Here is an 18,936-nt window from a genome sequence, read left to right as displayed (position 1 = left end):
TTTCTAGGGAAGGAGGTGAGGCTGACTGGCCTGGAGTTCCCTGGGTCCTCCTTCTTGCCCTTTTTGAAGTCTGGAGTGACATTGGCTTTCTTCCAGTCCTCAGGCACTTCTCCAGTTCTCTAGGACCTTTCAAAGATGATGGAGAGTGGCTTGGCAACAACACCTGCCATCTCCCTCAGTACCCGTGGGTGCATCCCATCTGGACCCATGGGTTTTGTGTATGTCTAGCCTACCCAAAAGGTCTCTAATAGGAGGATGAACTTTAGAGATCACTGAAGGGAAAAAAACCCAGCAATTTTGACTGTCATCTATAGCATGAGAAGTAGAAGAAATGTGAATGAAAAGCCCCAACCTGTCTGTGAGGTGTGGTGACTGGAAAAAGTAAATATTAATGGAAAAGATAGAAAGAGGCATTTAATAGAAAAGAGGCATTTGTCATGTATCCAAAATGTCTGTCGTGTATTCTGGAAATGTAAGTTTCAGAGTCCCCAAGCAAGACTTCCAAGCCTTTAGAACGGCCCAAGCCACATGAATGTTAGGGAAATGTACAAAACCAATGTTTTCCTTTGGCCCATTCATCCAGAGTTGTTAGTGTTTCCTGTCTAGAGAAAAAGAATCTTCTACAGGGAATTCAGAAAAAAAAAAAAAAATGTCTGGAACCACTATCACTGTTTAAGAAAGCTACAAGGATGCCAAATTCACCAAAAAAATAACCAAAACTTTTTTAATATACATCACTAGATTTCACTGAAACATATCAGCCAAGTGTGCCAGTATGACACTCTTGAAATGCTTTATAACTTAAACAAAATACTCCCCCATAACCACAATGAAATGGAAACGAAAACTTAAGCCTATCTTTCTCACTGATAATATATCACCCTTTTATCAGTCACTCTCCATGCCTCTGTTTTATGCTTTATAATACTGGGATATGAGGCCACCTTCTCACAAATGTGGCTCAAGCAAGAGCTGCATGTAACAGTCAATGAGGAAGAGGAGAGAAAAGGCAGTGTGCAAGGAAATAAAGCATCAAAATCTGTTACACTTTTGCTGAGCCTACTTATTTGCAAAAAAAAAAAAAAATCACACCCATTTAACATTCAAGGAGACAAAGCAGAAGCCTTGGTCATTAAATTTGTTCATAAATCATCCGCAAGCAAAGCGGTGAGTGGATACTCCAGTTTGCTAAACCCATTTTGCTCTGTACAGCTTTTGCAACATTCATTCTTTTTTTTTTTCCTGACAGACTGGGTGACAACAGGAAACCAACAATTTAGACATTCTTTTTTTTTTTTTTTTTTTTTTTTTTTTTGCTTAAGCTTCAGTTCAATATCCTTATTCGATCTTCCCTACCTGCCCTATAGCATGCTTGGATTCCATATCCTCTATTCTCTGTTCTTCTGCATCTCCCTTGCCTTTCTCCCCTTTCTGCCTTCCTAAGGGCACGCCTTCTCACAAATTTACCAAGACTTGTCCGCTGTTGCTTGTACTTCAGTCAGGCCAGAAACTCCTTTGCAAATATCCTCCCAGTCTCCCTTCCGCAAAGAGTTAAACTTAAAAGTCAGGGAACATTTCAATTTTAAGTTTAAAATTCTGTGGCATTCATCTGCTGTAGCCAAAATGGCTGAAATAAAAAGTTAGTTCTGATGATAAGAGGTAGCATGTGATAGTTTTTGATTTCTTGCTGGGGAATGCATAAACTAGGTTCAAAATGGGAAACTGGTTGTATGCAAAAATAGCTACCTCTGCAAAAATCTTATGTTCCCTGAAGAGGAAGTGAAGGAATTGCCAGGAGGTCCCAAGTGCTTGTTGATATGGAGTCAAACTTTTCACCCTCGCAGTTCCACCACACCCTATTTTAAATCCTAGCTCAGATTATTTTTATTTTTTTTTAAAATAGCTCATGACTTGATTGGGCCTACAGCTCATAAAGATTGTGTTGCCACTAAAAACACAGAGCTAAACACGAGCGGATAGAATTCAAAGGACTGAGGCAGATATATTTATTTATAATTTATTAAAAAGCTCTGCATACAGATTAATGTTCCTTACTCAATACTTTTTTATTGTTTCACCTGCCATACAGTGGGAATTGCAAAGACTGACTGGTCATCTAATCTGCCTCTAGCTGCTGGAAGGGTCTGATGATCCTCTGAGGAAATATAAACTAAGAAACCACCCACAGTAATACCTCCCAGCTGCCCTCCAAAGGTCAAGGTACCTTAAGAGACAGCGCTAGGTTCTATGACTTATTTGAGACACGAGTAAGCAGCTTTCCCTTGCACTCATGCACCTTACTAATATCAGTCACCTCTTCCACTAACATTTGCCTTGTTTGATCAGAAATGGAGGCATAAACACATTCTGCCTTCATTCTACACTTTGCAAAACAGTCCTTTGAAGCTCTGGCTACCTTTCTATACACACATTTATTTTTGGATGCTCTGATGAATATTCTTGCTGTACTCTGTGCTGTGAGACTGCTCCTGGAACTGATCATTTGAAGGCCAGAAGCAGCAAGCTCAAGTTTGGTGGAGGAACTCTCTGTCACTGAAAGGCTTTTTCACTTGTTCTAATACATGTACTTTCAGCACACAGTGCAATATTTAATGATTCCCTTTGAGCAGTGGGTTTTGCTGGGGATTCTTTGTTAAATAAACCTGTGTTGGGTTCCCAACATCTTCCCTGAAGGCTCTCTTTCATCTCTTTAGATGTGTCCCATTTTTGCCATTTCTGGGCCTTTTCCCAGCTACTAAGGCCTTTGTTGTAGTATTCCTAAAGCTGAAGTACACAGAACAAGCTACACTGTGTTAGATAAGGTAATCATATTTTTAGTATGATATTAGAAAGTGCCACATACAGCATTTATTTATTTATTTATTTTGTGAGCTCAGGCTGTGTAAGAAAGAGTCAGATTAATATTTCACTCCACAGTGACCTCTCTATCTCCTCCACTAAAAAGCATGCTACGCATGCATTGCACATTGGGCATGCTTGAAGAATGTGTGCTATTTTTATCTGCTACTTTCAAGTGCCCGCTATCACCTAGTAGCTGACCTTGGGGCTCACTGAACATTCCTAGCTTTGTCTGGAAAAGAATTGCTCATGTTGTGGTCAGGCTTCCAATGGTGAAGAGTATCTCTTAATTAGAATAAGAAAATGTCAGCTATTAAAGTCACGAGACTTCATTCCACTGAGGAAAACGAGTCACTGGTAGAATTACATGCTGCACAGCCCATGCTAGCAAAGCCAGGATTTCTGCTGGAAGCTGCCCCGACCCCCACCTGGGGCTATAAACTCTTATATTAGGTGAACAAGCCATATTAAAGTGATTTAAAACTGTAGCACAACAACTAATGAAATGTCTCTTTCAGGTTCAATAAGTTCTATAACATCAATTTAATCCATGAAGTGTGCTGCCTAGCCGGGGAATTGTTTTATTATTTTTTTTTTAATTACAACAAAAAAAATCTCCTGTGAACTTTTGAACCTTGAAACTTTTTTCCACAAAATATCCAAGTTAACAGGGGAAAAATAAAGTTCCTAAATAAAATCTTCCCCTAGGATGGCATTTTTGTCTTGCCAAATTAAACTAGCAGAACTTTTGTTTCTTTAGCTTCCCAAGAAAAATACACCTGCAGCTATCAGAAGCCTAGCTGGAGTGTGCAGGCCTTTATATTCCATGAACAACATCAGAGAGCACTTCTGCATTGTGGCAGGTTTAAGGCAAAGAAAGGGACATGTCCCACCTTACCTGCTGAATTGTGCATGAATTCAAGAGCATTCTGATCTCTGCTCCAGCCTTACATAGATTAATAACCTATTCTGCAAACAGCCTATTTGATCTTTAAAGCAGATCCTGGAGTAAGGCATGCCCTGCTGTGAGGGAAGGTGGAAACTCATGTTTTACAAGTAGGTTGACGGCCGGGGAGGTGAAGCTAAGATTCAGGCTGCAGTCCTGCCATGCATTCCTGTGTGACTGTGCCCAAGTGACTTTGTTTATGTGAGCTCCTACTCGGCGCTGGGGATGCTGGACCAAAGCCACTGTGAGATCTGTATTAGGAGATGTAACAGATAGATGTTATGGCTTTCCAAGATTTGCTGATTTTGAGTCTTTCTATATGTGATGCTCTTAAAACCCTAATTGATGAAGGCACATGGTTAGATTATAATCTCTGCTTTTGTTGAAAAAAAATTTCCAGTCTGTGTGATTACAGAGGAAAGCTTGAAAAGATGATCTAAAAACTTAGAAATCAGAAGGCCATTGGGAAAATAAAAACTCAAAGCATATTTATTTATTTATTTAAGAAAAGCCATGATTTTAAAACTAATTTCCTTATTTAGAAAGTGCTGATTCACATTTTTTTGAAAGTTTCAGTTTAGCAATGCTGACATAAGCAAAGTCATCTATGTTAAATTAAACAGTGATAGTTTTTCTGAAAGTCTCTAGTATGTGCTTCGGTGATGTGATCTCTTTGAAAGAGTCACACAACAGTACCACCACATGCACAGGGGGCTCATTGGGCTTATTCTTTTCACCATACCTCAAGGCCTGACCTATGAATTTCAGCTCCTAAACCCTGACTCCCAGTGAAACATAGTCACAATTTATCCTTACCGTTTATCCTCATTACGAGGCAGGATTTCACCTTATGCCTCAAGAGCAATCTTTGATGTTTGTTATTATACAGACTAACTAGGCAATGTCTTCTTGGTTTAGGCATGAACCCCTTTTTACTTTGAACCTTCCATTTGTCACTCACAACTCCAGGGAAAGGTTGCAGGAGCCGTTTTCTCTCAGTATCACCTCAAGAATGAGAAAGTAAACAGAGAGAGAGCAAGGCATTTGTGAAACCATCAACTATTCCGTTCTGGAGTGAGTGACTGCTCCATGGAGAACCCAAAATTTAGCCATAAGATTTAGTTTTGTGCAACCCTATCCAAGTATAAACACCTTCTTACTGGAAATTATTTGTCATTCAAGCCAAATTCAAGGCTAAGCCTTCTGTCCAGCATTGCAAGTGTGCCTGGAAATTGAGAGCCAGCAAAGACTCCCAGGTAGGCTACGTCATCTTGGTTGTTGCCTCATTTGCTCTTGGGGGGCTGCATCTCATTTTGCATCATGTCTGCTGCAACTGTTACATAAGAACGCAACTTACTGTTGCAGCTAACTGAATCCATAACTAAATGAGTTATACTTCTCCTGTCTGAAGATACAAGCTTCACTGTGGCAAGAGCCATTCTGATTTTAGATTTTTCCTGTTCTAGTCTTGATGCCACTATTCCCAGGTTTAGCAAAACTTGGAAAACACATATCAGTTCTAGAGATCTCACTGTCTAATTGATGCCTGCGTTCATCCATGTATGTCTCACATCCCTTTCTACAACCATCTCTACATCCCATAGAAAAAAAGAGGATGGTTTTGGCCAAGTTCAAGAATGAACAACAGGACTGCAGTGGTGTCATTAATGTGGCCTGGTACAAAGCGCATGCTTCTGCTGAACAGGAATACTTCTGCATCTGTTCCTTTCCCCTCTTTAGGAGTCACCCCCTGGTCTTGGCAGCCACACTATTAAAGTCTCAACCATCTGATTCATGCTGCTAAAAGTTTCCCTGCAGAAAACATACTGGCTGAACCACTCTGTTTTTCCTAGAGCAGTGCAAATAGTTATTGAAAGGGGAATTTTAGGAAGATTGTGCCTGGCAAGGAAAGCTCACTAAGTAAATACATGATGTTAATTATCCTTTGCCTGTTTCAAGTGAGCATTTCAAAGTGCTTTGCAAACCATTAATTAAGATGCAATTTAGTACTATGAGGTAGCTAAATATTATTAAAACTGTTTTCTGCAAATGGGAGATTCTGACATAGAGGGTGAAATGATCTGGATGAAGTCTGTCAGCAACAAGCCTGAGAGTCAAAGCCATAAATTTCAACTCACCAGTTCCCTGTTTCATTTGACCTTTCCATTGTGAAAAGAAATGGCTACCCTATGAAATCCGATGTAAACATGTGAAAATTTGAACTGTGTATGTAGAAACCATTTAGCATGCTACCCCCATAACAGAATGCTACCTCCATAACAGAAGCAATGCCTACAGGAAGAGTGATTCTCTGGATTATGTGGTATGTCTCCCATGTCGTGGAGCAGCTCTTGATTAATAACAGTCCTTATAGTTAATTATGCCATTGATTCTGATATGCCCAGATAGTCTGCTACCAGCCTCATAGGAGTCAGATTTCACAAACGAATCAGTCACTTAAATCTGCGCTGCACTTTTAACAATCTTTTTGGCTCAGTGATTCTCTGAAATGGCATTGCCTCTTTCAGCTGTCTCACTCAGCCTTTCCTCCTGTTTGCAGTTAACCCTATCTCTCTAATCAGTGGCTGAGCTGAAGTATCTTGATTAAGACATTTACTGAGCTCCAAAAGCTGTAGCGCTAAGAGACTACTGCAGAACTGCATGTGCTGGCCAAAGATTTACAGTTGAAGGAAGGTGATGTGCACTGCTGAAGATGCCTTGTATGGCAGAAGTCATACAGTGGGATGGTTTTATCAGCTCCTCATAAGATACATATTTCAAACTTGATTTTTAAGTATTGCCTTAGCTTTGTTCTCCAACTCCAAACACCATGTCTCCAATCAGATGTCTCATCATTTCCGATATTCCTACAGTTTTAGCCAGTCTTCTTCCTTTTTTAAAATCATCTTAATTATATTCTCAGCTACCATAACAACTCTAAGTTAATAAAAGAATAAAGAAAGAATAAAAGTTAAGAGTACCTGGGAAAAGAATCACCTCAGATAAACTGTGAATGGTAATGGTGTTGAGCCCTAGGATATATGTATCTGACACAAGTCAGGAAAAGTCTACAGGAGAGAACCAAAGGGTGGGAGGAGGGCTATCTAGGGGGTTCATTTTATAAAGCTTTTAAAAACTTTTGGGTGTTAATCTTCACTTTTGGATGGACATTTACAGCAAAGAAAAGTGCAAAGATTGCAGGGCTGCTTCCTCATTCAACAATCCTCTTCTTTTCCCCTTCCAGTATCTGTTATACAATTTGGTTCATAGTAACTCTCATTCCTTTTAAAAGACAAATAACTCAGGTGTAACACTTCCTACTGCTACAGAGCAAAATTGTTCCACATGTGCAAATCAGATGTTAGCCACCTAAACAACAACCAAGTGATACTAACCACTTTTTGAATCACAGAATCACAGAATAACAGAATGGTTGAGGTTGGAAGGGGCTTCTGGAGATCATCTAGTCCAACTGCTCAAGCAAGGTCACCTAGAGCGTGTAAGACAGGGTTGCATTCAGGTGGGTTTTGATTATCTCCCGAGAAGGAGATTCCACAACCTCCCTGGGCAACCTGTTCCAGTGCTCTGTCACTACCACAGTAAAGAAGTACTTGATCATATTCAGGTGGAACTTTCTGTGTTTCAATTTGTGCCCGTTGCCTGTTGCATGACACTACTGGAAAGAGTTCCACCCTCTTCCCTTAACACCCCCGCCTTAAAGAATTTGTCTACTTTGATAAGATAATCTGCCCCCTATTGCATGTATGCAGCTGAAGATATGCATTTGCTGATGCGCATTTTTATGTAGATGTATAAATCTATTCACACACCTATGTGCAAAGATCAGTGGCAAATGAGCGATATGGCAGATGTACAGATGTACTGAGCCACTAGATGGGGCTACCAGAGGAATATGATAAATGTGGGATTATAGGCAATTCATCACAATCAGGCAGAACTGCTTATTCCAAATCCTGGTCTGTGTGGAATCTTTATTGAAAAAAATCAACCATAATCGCAGTGTACAGCACCTGTAATCTCACCAAGCAGAGGGAAGCAAACATGCTTCTCAAGCCAAAATGCACAGCATTTTACCAGGAAAAAAAACATTGTATCCTTACAATTGTAAACTCTGGTGAATGTGCTTATACACTCAGAGCATGAGGCAGATGGTAACAAACCACATGCTTGTGGATTATCCCACTTTTTCCACATTTGCATTCTCAAAACCACTTTTGGTGCCCGTGGTTTAACCTCTGTTTCCCTAACTCCTGTTTATGAGTTAAGTGGTCACATGTCATCATATTGAGTGGGAAAGTGTGTACAGGGGATAAGGAGGTAGAAGTGGTTCCATATGGTGAAAGAACTGAGTATGCCAAATCATTAAAAAATATAGAAAGAGGAAAACATAAGAGTAAAATACTTTGAAAGATCGGGAATTTAAAATGCTTTTGACCTTATATGAAGGAAAAAGTTTTCTGTTTATGAAAGAGAAACTATGATTTAAAATGCTAATAAGAAACTTTACAGGGTTTGGAGCAGAGATGAAGGTGAGAAAGATTTACCTTCCTTTGTTCTATACCAGATTGGGATTGAAGGCAAAGAGAATTCTACTCAGAGGATAGGAGGCCTCTGAAAAGGCCATGAAAGAGCTGAATTCAGTGGTCCTTCCAGTTTTAAACTGCTGATTAGAATAAAAAGAAAAAAATTGTTTTCTGTTCACAGTGGTATTGTAAAGTCAGTGTGGTGGTGCCAAGTATGGGTTTGGAGTCTGTTGAGACAATTCATTCACCAAGCGCAGTGTCCTTGTGCTTCAGGGAAAGGCAAATCAAACTCAACAAATGTCCTTTATTCAAAGTAGTAAACAAGGGTAAAATTAGTTATAATATTAAATACTAAATGAGCTGCCATAAAACTATGGAACAAACAATGAGAATAGCCTTTCATTCCCCAAGTTTAAATAGAAAATAGACAGCAATGATAAAAATTTATTGTTGTTTGATGGGAATATAGCATTCTCTGTGCTAACAAAACCACTCCCACATTTGCTGCCACCATAATCAGTCCTGGTAGTTTTATTTAAAAAGATCAAGCAAAGAAAGAGGAATGGGAATTCAACCTCAAATAATACATCTACAGTGTAGGCTCTCACCGGTGCTGTATGCTGCAACAGCTTCATAAACGAAAAAAATATTTCACTTACCCAAGGCAACTGAGGTATCTCAATTTTTGGTTATACACGAAGCAGTTTGAAAAGTCAGCATTTTTATACCCTTCTGAAATGCAAGCATCTTTAAGAAATTACTATTTGGCCACCCAAAATGCAACACATTTCTGAATATTTAGGCCAAGGGAATTTGTTTTTGAGAGTCAATTATGTAAGCATAAGTCAGTCCTGAAAAGGAGTTCAAAGACCAGCTTACCTAGCATTCATGCACTTCATTACTGGTGGTCCTGAGTGTTGCACACCCTCTGGATGTTAGCTGGGATGAGTTTTAGAAGACAGACTAAGAAAAGCTGCATATGGTACTACAAAGCAATTAGCTCTGCTTCAAGAGGAAGTGATCTTTGTGATAATCTTTGCCAATCTACCTGATGATGCATAAACACAAGGGTGAAATTGCAGTTTTCCTTTACCATCAGGTTCAGTGTGGCCAGGATTTAAACTCAGTGGTTTTAGGGACACATCCAATACTCATTTTGTCAACTCAGAGATTCTCACTGAGTTAAGAGGGAGATAGATCACAACCTCAGAAATTAGTTTAGTCATATTCACAGCTCAGGAAAAAGTGCTGTACTTCATGATTTTAGAAGTGGAAGCAAAATGAACTGGACTAGAGGGAGGAGAAAAGAGAATGATAGGCACAGGTCAAGACTACTCCAGCTAGCACCAGGGTAGCAACACTAAAGCACACTTCATCCCTGTGAAAGAGGATTGGATTTCTTATAGCAGGTCTGAAACTTTCCCTGAGGCACGTTTAAAGCTCAAAATTGTATGTAAACACTTTCCATCTCACTAGACATGCTATCACAAACCTGTTCTGTATTCTGTAGAGCTAGTGGTGGGTGGCTTTCAGTTGACTTCCTCCCCACACACACTTTCACTCCCCTCTGCTGCCAAGTCAGAGAGATGCAAAATCATATATACTTGCATTCACCAAGTGATCTCCAAAGCAACTTAATACTAGTTCAAGTCTTCCTTGTCTTATAAATTGGATTCATTCTGTAGATTGTTTACCTACCACTTCTAGTATGTCTCCAATAAATTAAAATCTGCTGAAGTGGTAAAATGCACGAAAGATATAGTGAGTGGTGTGCAGGCTGCACAGTGGAGCCATTATTCTAAGAGGAAGTAGGAAAGGCAATCATAAAATTTTGAAAAATTATGCAATAACTTTGTAGTTATTGCCCATCTGTATTCATTACAATGATCTGCTTCACAGACGTATAAATAGAACTGGCAAGTAACAGATATGCTGTTTGCCTGCAGACGTGGCACTAGGCTTCAGCAAATGAAATTCATTTAAAGTCTTTAGAAAAAATGTTGTAAGCATTCATCAAGAGAAGAAATCTAATCACCTCTCTGTCCTACCCCCCATTTTACCTTCCACTGTGCTTCCTCTTATGCCCACTCAGGACACCTTTGGAAGAAAGATGACAAAGTTTAACTGCTTCATTTGCAGGGTAATACACTGCATGACATAGTTCTCACAAGGCAACAAGTCCCATAAATCACACGTACTGAGTGCACCCATTAGAGCTCCAGTGTGACAACTTTATGCCTAATACTCTCCAAGTAAGGACCACACAAAACTAAGACTGTAAAATTGCAGTTGACTCACTGTGGCTTTTATAACATGCATTCAGCTCAAAAAGACTTAACTTATATGATTTTTATTCATATTTAGGCATAAGAGACCTCTCACTGATTCAAGACAACGTATATTAAGAAAAGAAGAAAAAGCATGATATATTTGGCAGAGCTCTTTCCCTTGCAGTTCCCACAGATAAAAATGTCAGCATAATGGAAAAAATGATAATCTAATTTTGAAAAGAAAGGAGACCATGAGAAGTACACCTTCCTAAAATAATAATAATAAAAAAGTGTGTTTCCACAGGGAGGGGTAAGAAAGATGGCGCTTCTGCGTTAGGTCTTCAGCTCTTGTATATCTGTTGTATATCTGCACAAATCCACAGAAGTAACTAGAGCTACACCCATTTTATTAGGAGTCTTGATGCTGCAAGGCTAAATCCTGTCCCTAAGCATATTTACACCATTGAGTCTGCATACAATGACTGCCCTATGAAAATTCTATTTGTTTTGAATGTGAGCATGTGCAGAGTTGCTCAGTCCTGCTGGAGCCAAGTGCTAACACCGGAGAAGAGTGAGTCCCACTTAAGGAGCTGATATTATTCCCAGAGTTAGATAAACAGGTGATATTATGTGATGGATATTCAAAAAGATCCTGGACTAACTGCCCCAGAGAGTCCCAAATCTCAAAAGCAGAAACTACCACTGCAGGCTTCTGCATAAACAGAGAGAGCATAAAGGGCTCAGGAAGAGATCCAAAGATTTTCATGTCTTTAGACAAGGGCTCCCACTGCTTCCCTCCAACAATGTGACACACATCACTACATTTCACTGAGAAACGGTTATTTCTTTGCACAATAGTTTCCCCCCCTAATCCTCCCTAGGGCTACAAATGAGACTGAGGGGGTGAATCTTACATACTGTCCAATGGGCTTCCTTGCATTTAGAAGGCAAAAACAAGGGGTTTATATAATCAGGCTAACATGCAAACCAATTGAAATTACAATGGTACATTAGAGTACATTCCTTAAGTATTCAAACCACAGTGAAAAAAATCTCCTCTGCAAAACTACAAGGGGCTGACTGAAACCCACAATAGCTGGGAAACATGGTAAGGTCTGACTGAAAGCCTGTCCTTACTTCACCCCTGAGGAAAAAAGAGCAGAGTGTATAGATAATATTGGCTGCTTTTTTTTTTTTTTTTTGGTAGGCCCCAAATACATAGCAGAACTATTAAGCCTCACAAATTAAACATGAGGCTTGCAAACATATCCTCTCTCACATTCCAATGCAACCAGGCCTTTATCTCTCATGCCTGCAGGACTGCTTACTTTCTGTCCAGAATCTTCTGCAGCACAGGTGCCACTCTTGGCTCTGCTTCCCTGATTTACAAGGTTTAAGGTAGCACTTGTCACATTTTTGTCCCTCCTTAAGCTAGCTGAAAGGCGTTTTGATAGCATGAACAATTCCCCCCTCTACCTCCCCCAAAGTAAAACATAAAATTTTGGAAGCATGAGTCTGGATGTCTAGTTTCCTATGGATTTGTGCCTCATGTTCCATTTCCATATTCTTACCTCCATTATCATACTCACAGCACCTCCCCTATTCACCTACCCACAGTGGTTTGGTTGGGCTAGTGGCAGATGCCATAGCTGGTTTAAGATTATATGTGTGCTGCCTGGCTGCCTGCTCAGTTCATTGCAATTTTTTCAGATGGATAAGAAACTAAGCTATAATTGTCTTTTCCTCAGTTAGAGTACTAATTTCAATCTTTTTCTTCTACTCAGCTATTCCTTTTCATGAAATTCACAGGAATTTCCTGTCTTCACTTCTTCCCCATAGCTAAACATAGCTGAAATGGACCATTGTTCAAAGGTTAGTAGGAAGGATGGGTGGGCAGACTGTATGTTCACAGAAGCATCATTTCTTTAGGAAATCAGGTGGCTGCCAGTGCAATCAGTGAAGTTCTTTGATTCCTCTGGGTTTTCTATCTAAAAAATAAACACATGCATATACACATAGAGGCCATGTAGGTCTATATGTTGGACTCTCTGCATCATTGCAGATTCTGTGCTTTTCACCAATTTTCGAGGGTTTTATACAAACCATATTTTCTACTTTGTGGCAGGAAAGTGATTTGATTTCTGTATTACAGGTGAAGAGTTGAAAACCATCAAATATCAGGATCTTCTAAAGTATCCAGTTCTTGTAGTTTTCAAGGGCATTTAATTAGTTAACTACATCTGAGAAACTGGGAACACAGGCCTCACTCAAGGGCTTACCAGAGGTTTGTGGAAGAGCAGAGAGCCAAATGTAGTTCCAAAACAGAGATTAATGTCCTAGTTACTTCCTCTTCCATCTGCACCATAATGACATATAATATAATTTTCATGGTAAGAACAATTACAAATATATGGGGAAAAGAGATTTTTTTAAAAAAGAAAGATTTCAATTTGATTTGTATGGTCTTTCAGCCTTATGTTCTATATAGACCAGACTTGCATGCACAATGAAGTCACTCTAAACCACCTTGGCAAATTAGGTCTTGAAAAAGGCAAAGTGTATCTCATATCCTATCTAAGCTGCTCTACCCTTTCCCACTACCTAGCTATTTAAAAGATACTTTGCTCTAATGAGATTCAGCTTTTAAAAGTCAAAAAAAAAAAGAAGATTAACACAATTAGAACATATACATTTTTTTCTCTACTGCTATTTTCTGGAGGGGAATCAGCCTGCTTTAAGCATAGAAGCAGCTTCAAGCTCTGCTTGAAGCAGGGGAATGAAAGTTTCTTTGTAAACAAAGAAATACAAATTAAATTTAAAAAGCAATGCTTCACATTCTTTATGGATTGGCATGAACCTGCAAACTGATGGTTTGTGATATTAAAGCCATGGGTCCACTCCATGGAAGATCAGCCAAAGTTTGACACTGAAGCGTATTGGTTGGGGCTATATAAATATTCCGTCTGCTTTGCTCTGTTTTTAAATGAGTAAATGTGAAATACTGGGTTTTGTTTCATTTTGTTTTGTTTTTTTGTTTCCCCTCAGAGCAAGAGGGGTTATTGTTTAGCTGTTAAACAGAGCTGGGCAATCTTAGGACGCATGGAATAAATAATGCAGAAAATGCCATAATGCCATTTATATCAGATGTGGTCTCATCTATAATCAGTGTGCAGTTCTGCCTCAGCAAAGATATTATGCAGTTTCTAGGTCTGGAAAAATCTGTGAAAAATCTATTTGTTCACTTCAGAGAAGAAATAAATAGCAAGGCGCAAGAGAAGAGTATATAACATCATGGATACTCTGAACAGAAAGCATAATCACATTCAGGGAAAGTAAAAAATAAGTTACATAAATAAGATGAAAGTAAAAACCATTTAATGGAATATATAATTAGCCATTGCTACAGGATGTTGCTAAAGAATTTATCAAGATTTAAACATGGATTATACATATGTATTAATAACAACCCTATCACTATTATTTATTGATACAACAATTAATGATAACATTTTGGAGAGATAGGATTGCTGCATAAACTTGATTAGATTTTCACACATTTAAAAAAATTAAAAGCCAGAAAAGATCATTGAATCATTTCCTGAATAGCATTGCTTGGTAAGTGTCACCATGCTTATCACAGACACATCCAAAAGGGCTTTAAAGCTGACTGTTGTTTGTCTACTGTACCCATAGGTTCTGGAATTTAAGCAACAATAATTTAGGGGAAGCTTACTTAAAAGCCTGCTTCTGCTCTACCTTATTCTGCTCTTTGACTCTGCTTTCCCTTTCCTGTAGCCTCAGTTGCTTTTTTGAATTCTATTACTAAAAGAACTGTACTCTTTAGCAATTCTCGTATGAAGACTGGAAAAGAAGGATAAGAGAGCATAAATCTTTAAATCCAGCACACTTACCTGGAGAGGAGGAAGCATCCCAACACACTTCCTATGTAGCAGTGAACAGCACAGTTAAGCAATGACAGCTCTTAGGCTGGAAAACTTTCAACCACAAACAATGCACCTTGAGTGCTCCCTTCAAAGTCAGCCTTCATTGTCTTTTCTGCTCTTTTATTGCTGAAAAGGGGGCATAATGAGGGCTTGAAACTGATCTCCCCTCATGATCAATGTCTTACCGCAGTTAGTGAAAAGATTCACTTACTTGCCTATGTTCATGTACTATATGGGGCAAATCTCCTTATAAAAGCCATGGAAGAGGTGATGTACCTCCATGCATTGATTTAGCCCATCTATAGCACTGCAAAATTTCTGTCTCAACTGAAGCAGATGTGTGCTTACAATTAAGTATTTCAGCACTAGCTTTTATATCCATTAAAGGTTTTAAGTGTCTAAGTTGCAACACTTTCCCCTAAAGGGAAATTCAGATGTTTGTGTTCATCACCTGGGCCTCCACAGGACTGAATGAGGAAAACTAGGCACCTCCCGATAAAAACAGAAGATTGTGCTCCGGTGAGGAGCTACTTAGAGATTCTAAATAAGAAATGATGAGTATTGAATTCTTCCTCTTTTCAGAGCTTAGATACATCACTATGCAACCTAGAGTTAAAGCTCACATCTTAAGAAAGATATCCCATTTTTGTCCCATAGGACAAGGACATCTGTCTACTGGATATTAAAAAAAAAAAAAAAAAAAAAAAAAAAAAATCTTTTTTTGTTTATATTAAAAAAGAAAAGAAAAAATGAAGATGCTTTTCTTCCCTCAGCTTTATTACTCAATTCTAAATTTTCATCAAGTTACAGTGACTCTAAAAATGTCACTATAGGAATGGTCACTATTGGCAAACGGTTGCACAAATTTAAGAAGGTATCAATATGTTTAACTTTATTCAGGAATATCTGCCTTTGCTAGAAACTTTTAGAGCTGTCAGCCTTCACACTTTTGGAGTGAATTTCACAATAAAATATTTATCTCACTTAAAGTTTCATGGAGACTTGCAATTTTCTGACTCTTTTGTTTTTGTTTTTGTCTTTCATACTTTGCAGAGAAAGTTTGAATATGGCTCAAAATCCAAGATATAAAAAAAAAGAGTCCAACGGTTGCCACTTAGGAAGATTTGATTTGAAGAAAACTTGATTTACTATATGCACTTGATTTACTATACACAAACATTTCAGGACAGCAGTACAAGACCTCATTATGTACAGCTATTCAAATGTCACTGAGTCTTCCAAGATTCCTAACAAGAATGCCAGTAGGGGAGTAATTTTATATGATAGAGTCATGCTCTCCAGTTCCATAAAGGTAATATTTATATAAACATCTTAATTTATTCTCTGTGAGTGTTTTATACTTGGTATATTTTGCCATAAAAATACTGGGTACTAGAGTCCTAACGGTTTACCATTTATCCATGACTTACAGGAGAAGAGGGAATGTGGCCTCATCAAGCTGGTGGATGATAGTCAATATACTCCATGCAGTGCTACCATTCAGAGGAACCTAGAGAGGTTGGAGTGGTGGGCTGATAGGGACCTTATAAAATTCAAGAAGGATGACTGCAAATTACTGTATGTGGGATAGACTAACCTCATGCAATTGTACAGCACAGAGATTGACTGGATGGGTGGAAGCACTGCTGAAAAGGACCTGGGAATCCTGGTGTTCTGGTAGACAGAAGGCTAGACAGGGATCAGCACTGAACCCTTCGCAGCAATGAAGGCTAACAGCATCCTGAGAAATACCAACAGAAGTGTAGCCAGTTGATTTCAAGAAGTGGTTATTCACCTTTACTCATCACTTGTTAGACCACATCTGGAATACTGCATCCAATTTTGCACACCTTTTGCCAGTACAAGAAAGATGGTTATAAACTTGAGCAGGTCCAGTTGCAGGCCACCAAGATTGTCCAGGAGCTAGGACACATGAACTTTGAGTACAGTCTGAGGAAATGTGGCTTATTGAGCCTGTAGAAGAGAAGGCTTAGGAGGAGACTTACATCACCATACCTACGAGGAGGTTATTCAAAAGATAGAACCATGCCTTTATGGAGGTGCACAGGAGGAGAACGAGCAACAGTGGTCAAAAACTGAAACAAAGGAGGTTTCAGCTGGATGCAAGGAAAGAAGATTTCGTAGTGAGGATAATTAGGCACTGGACAGCTGCCCAGAGAGAATACCTGTTCTTGGAGAGTTTCTAGACACAAATGGGCAAAATCTTAAACGACCCCTTCTGAACTCAGTGCTGATCTTCCTTTGAGCAGGAGGTTGGATTAGGTGACCTCCTGAGCACCTTCCTAAACAGTCTGTGATTATGACTGCCATACACAAAACAAAACAGTAGTTCAGTTACAATCTTTAAGCAGAATTAGTTTTTGTTCATTAGAAAGACAGTCATTATAGTCAATCTCAAGAAAAGAAACTTATTCTACCAATTTTCCTGCTTACTTCATCTGATTTCTTGACTCAAACTTCCACTTAAATTTCTGTTTTTCCAGAGCACTGCTAATTCTTTTTCATTTTTGAAGTAGAGCTTCTATCTCTAGGGTAGAAGGGGAAATAGTATTTCTGCAAAAGGCAAAGCTGCAGCTAGACAGGCAACTCTCAGAAGCTTTTCTCTCATAGAAGGGAAGGAAAGAGAAAAAATGTGGTCCTAGACTGGGGGAAAAGGATATCAGCATTATTTGTAGTTATTTTGTAGTTCCACAGAAATTAAAGCATTTGCACATAATAGCTTCCCATTCCTTCGTTCCTGTACAGATCTGGCACAGGTGGGAAGTTCAGGTTCTTGAAAATGGCTCTCTCTCCCAGCTAGGCCAGAACCAGGGTAGCTGATGAGAAGAAGTGTTAACAAATCACTGTCCTTCAGCACCTGGGACTAGGCAGGCAGGGAGAGAAACTTTTTAAGTACTACAGGGTCATACTAATTTATTTGATGATCTGTAAAGCTGTTGAAGATATCTTTTTCCTGTGTGCCAGTTATTTTAAACCCTTTTATATGACAAAATCTTTGATCCCTCTTTAACATAAATGACTCTCAAGAAGGCTTGTCAGCAGTTTACTGTGGAGACAGCAGTGAGGGGAATGAATTGGTAATAATGGACCATCACCTGCCATCTGAATGAGTTTCATATGCAGTATCAGACATTTGTATCATTTATTCCCATGTCAAGATGGAGCTCAAGGTGATTTGTCAAAGATGTGTCCAAGTAGGCATAGCTAGAGTGTGTGCCTCTCAGAGGGGAAAGCATAACTATGACAAAAAAGACATTACATATACTATCAGCAACAACCTGAGATGGACTGGATCTGAGTTACTGTGTATTCTTCATAATGTAGGAAGGAATACTGTGTATTCATCCAAGAAGGCCAGAAAATCTTCTGAATGATGAAAGTTAAATAGCTACTCATTCATGTACTTATTTGTAAAAAAATAGAACAGATGTTGCTGGAGATAGCATTCCTGCTTAATTCTTCTAAAACTGGAACTACTTTCCAAATGTCAGATAATAAGATACTACACTGTATTCTGAAGAGAACCAAACCCAGTTCCCACTCATTAAGAATTCATTAAGAATTATATTACATAATCAAGGTACATATCTTATTTGTCATGATCTGTCTTTTGAACAGAATTTTATATCACTTCAAAATATTTTTCCATTGAAAACCATAGGTATTTAAGTTTTAAGTGTTCAATGTTTAATTTTTTCAAAATTAAAACTAAAGTGAACATTAATAATTTTACTTGCAAACAAGTAAATTTAGCTAATTCTGTGATTATTTTCATATAATAGTATAATTGTGATTTGAATGCTCAGCTTATCAGCAACTTAAATTTTGATGAAGTCATAATCATTCCAACCTCGAAGAAACTATGGAAAACCCAGCTTGCATGTGAAACAACTTCTGTGACTGGTCTTAACAATAAGGAGATCAAAATTTCCATTTCATTTAAAGTAACATTTATTTTTAAACAGATTTTAGTTTACATAGCTGGCAATAACTGGTGTACTTCATATCTTAGATGTCACACTTCTACACCGAAAAAACATGAAGCACTGCTTTATAAGAAAAGAACCTTTGGAAAAATCTTTCCTAAATTAAGTGTGAGTTTTGCAAGCTGCACAGAAATTTTAGTCATGCAATTTACACTCATTTTAATGAAGTCAGGCATCTAAATGCCCCAATTATATTTGAAAAATATGTTCAGACCTTTTTTCTTTCTGTACCTTAAGGTACAGTTCCTATTGTTTGGTATGAAATATTGCAAGTGGTACCAGTGTGGATATCTACACTCTTAAAGGCTGGGGGTAGCAGAATATAAGAATAATTACTGAAAAGTGTCACATAATTAGAATAATCTT

The sequence above is a fragment of the Rhea pennata genome, chromosome 1 (genome assembly GCF_028389875.1).
Source record: "Rhea pennata isolate bPtePen1 chromosome 1, bPtePen1.pri, whole genome shotgun sequence".
Taxonomy (NCBI): Eukaryota; Metazoa; Chordata; class Aves; order Rheiformes; family Rheidae; genus Rhea; species Rhea pennata.
Note: the sequence above shows the minus strand (reverse complement) of the source record.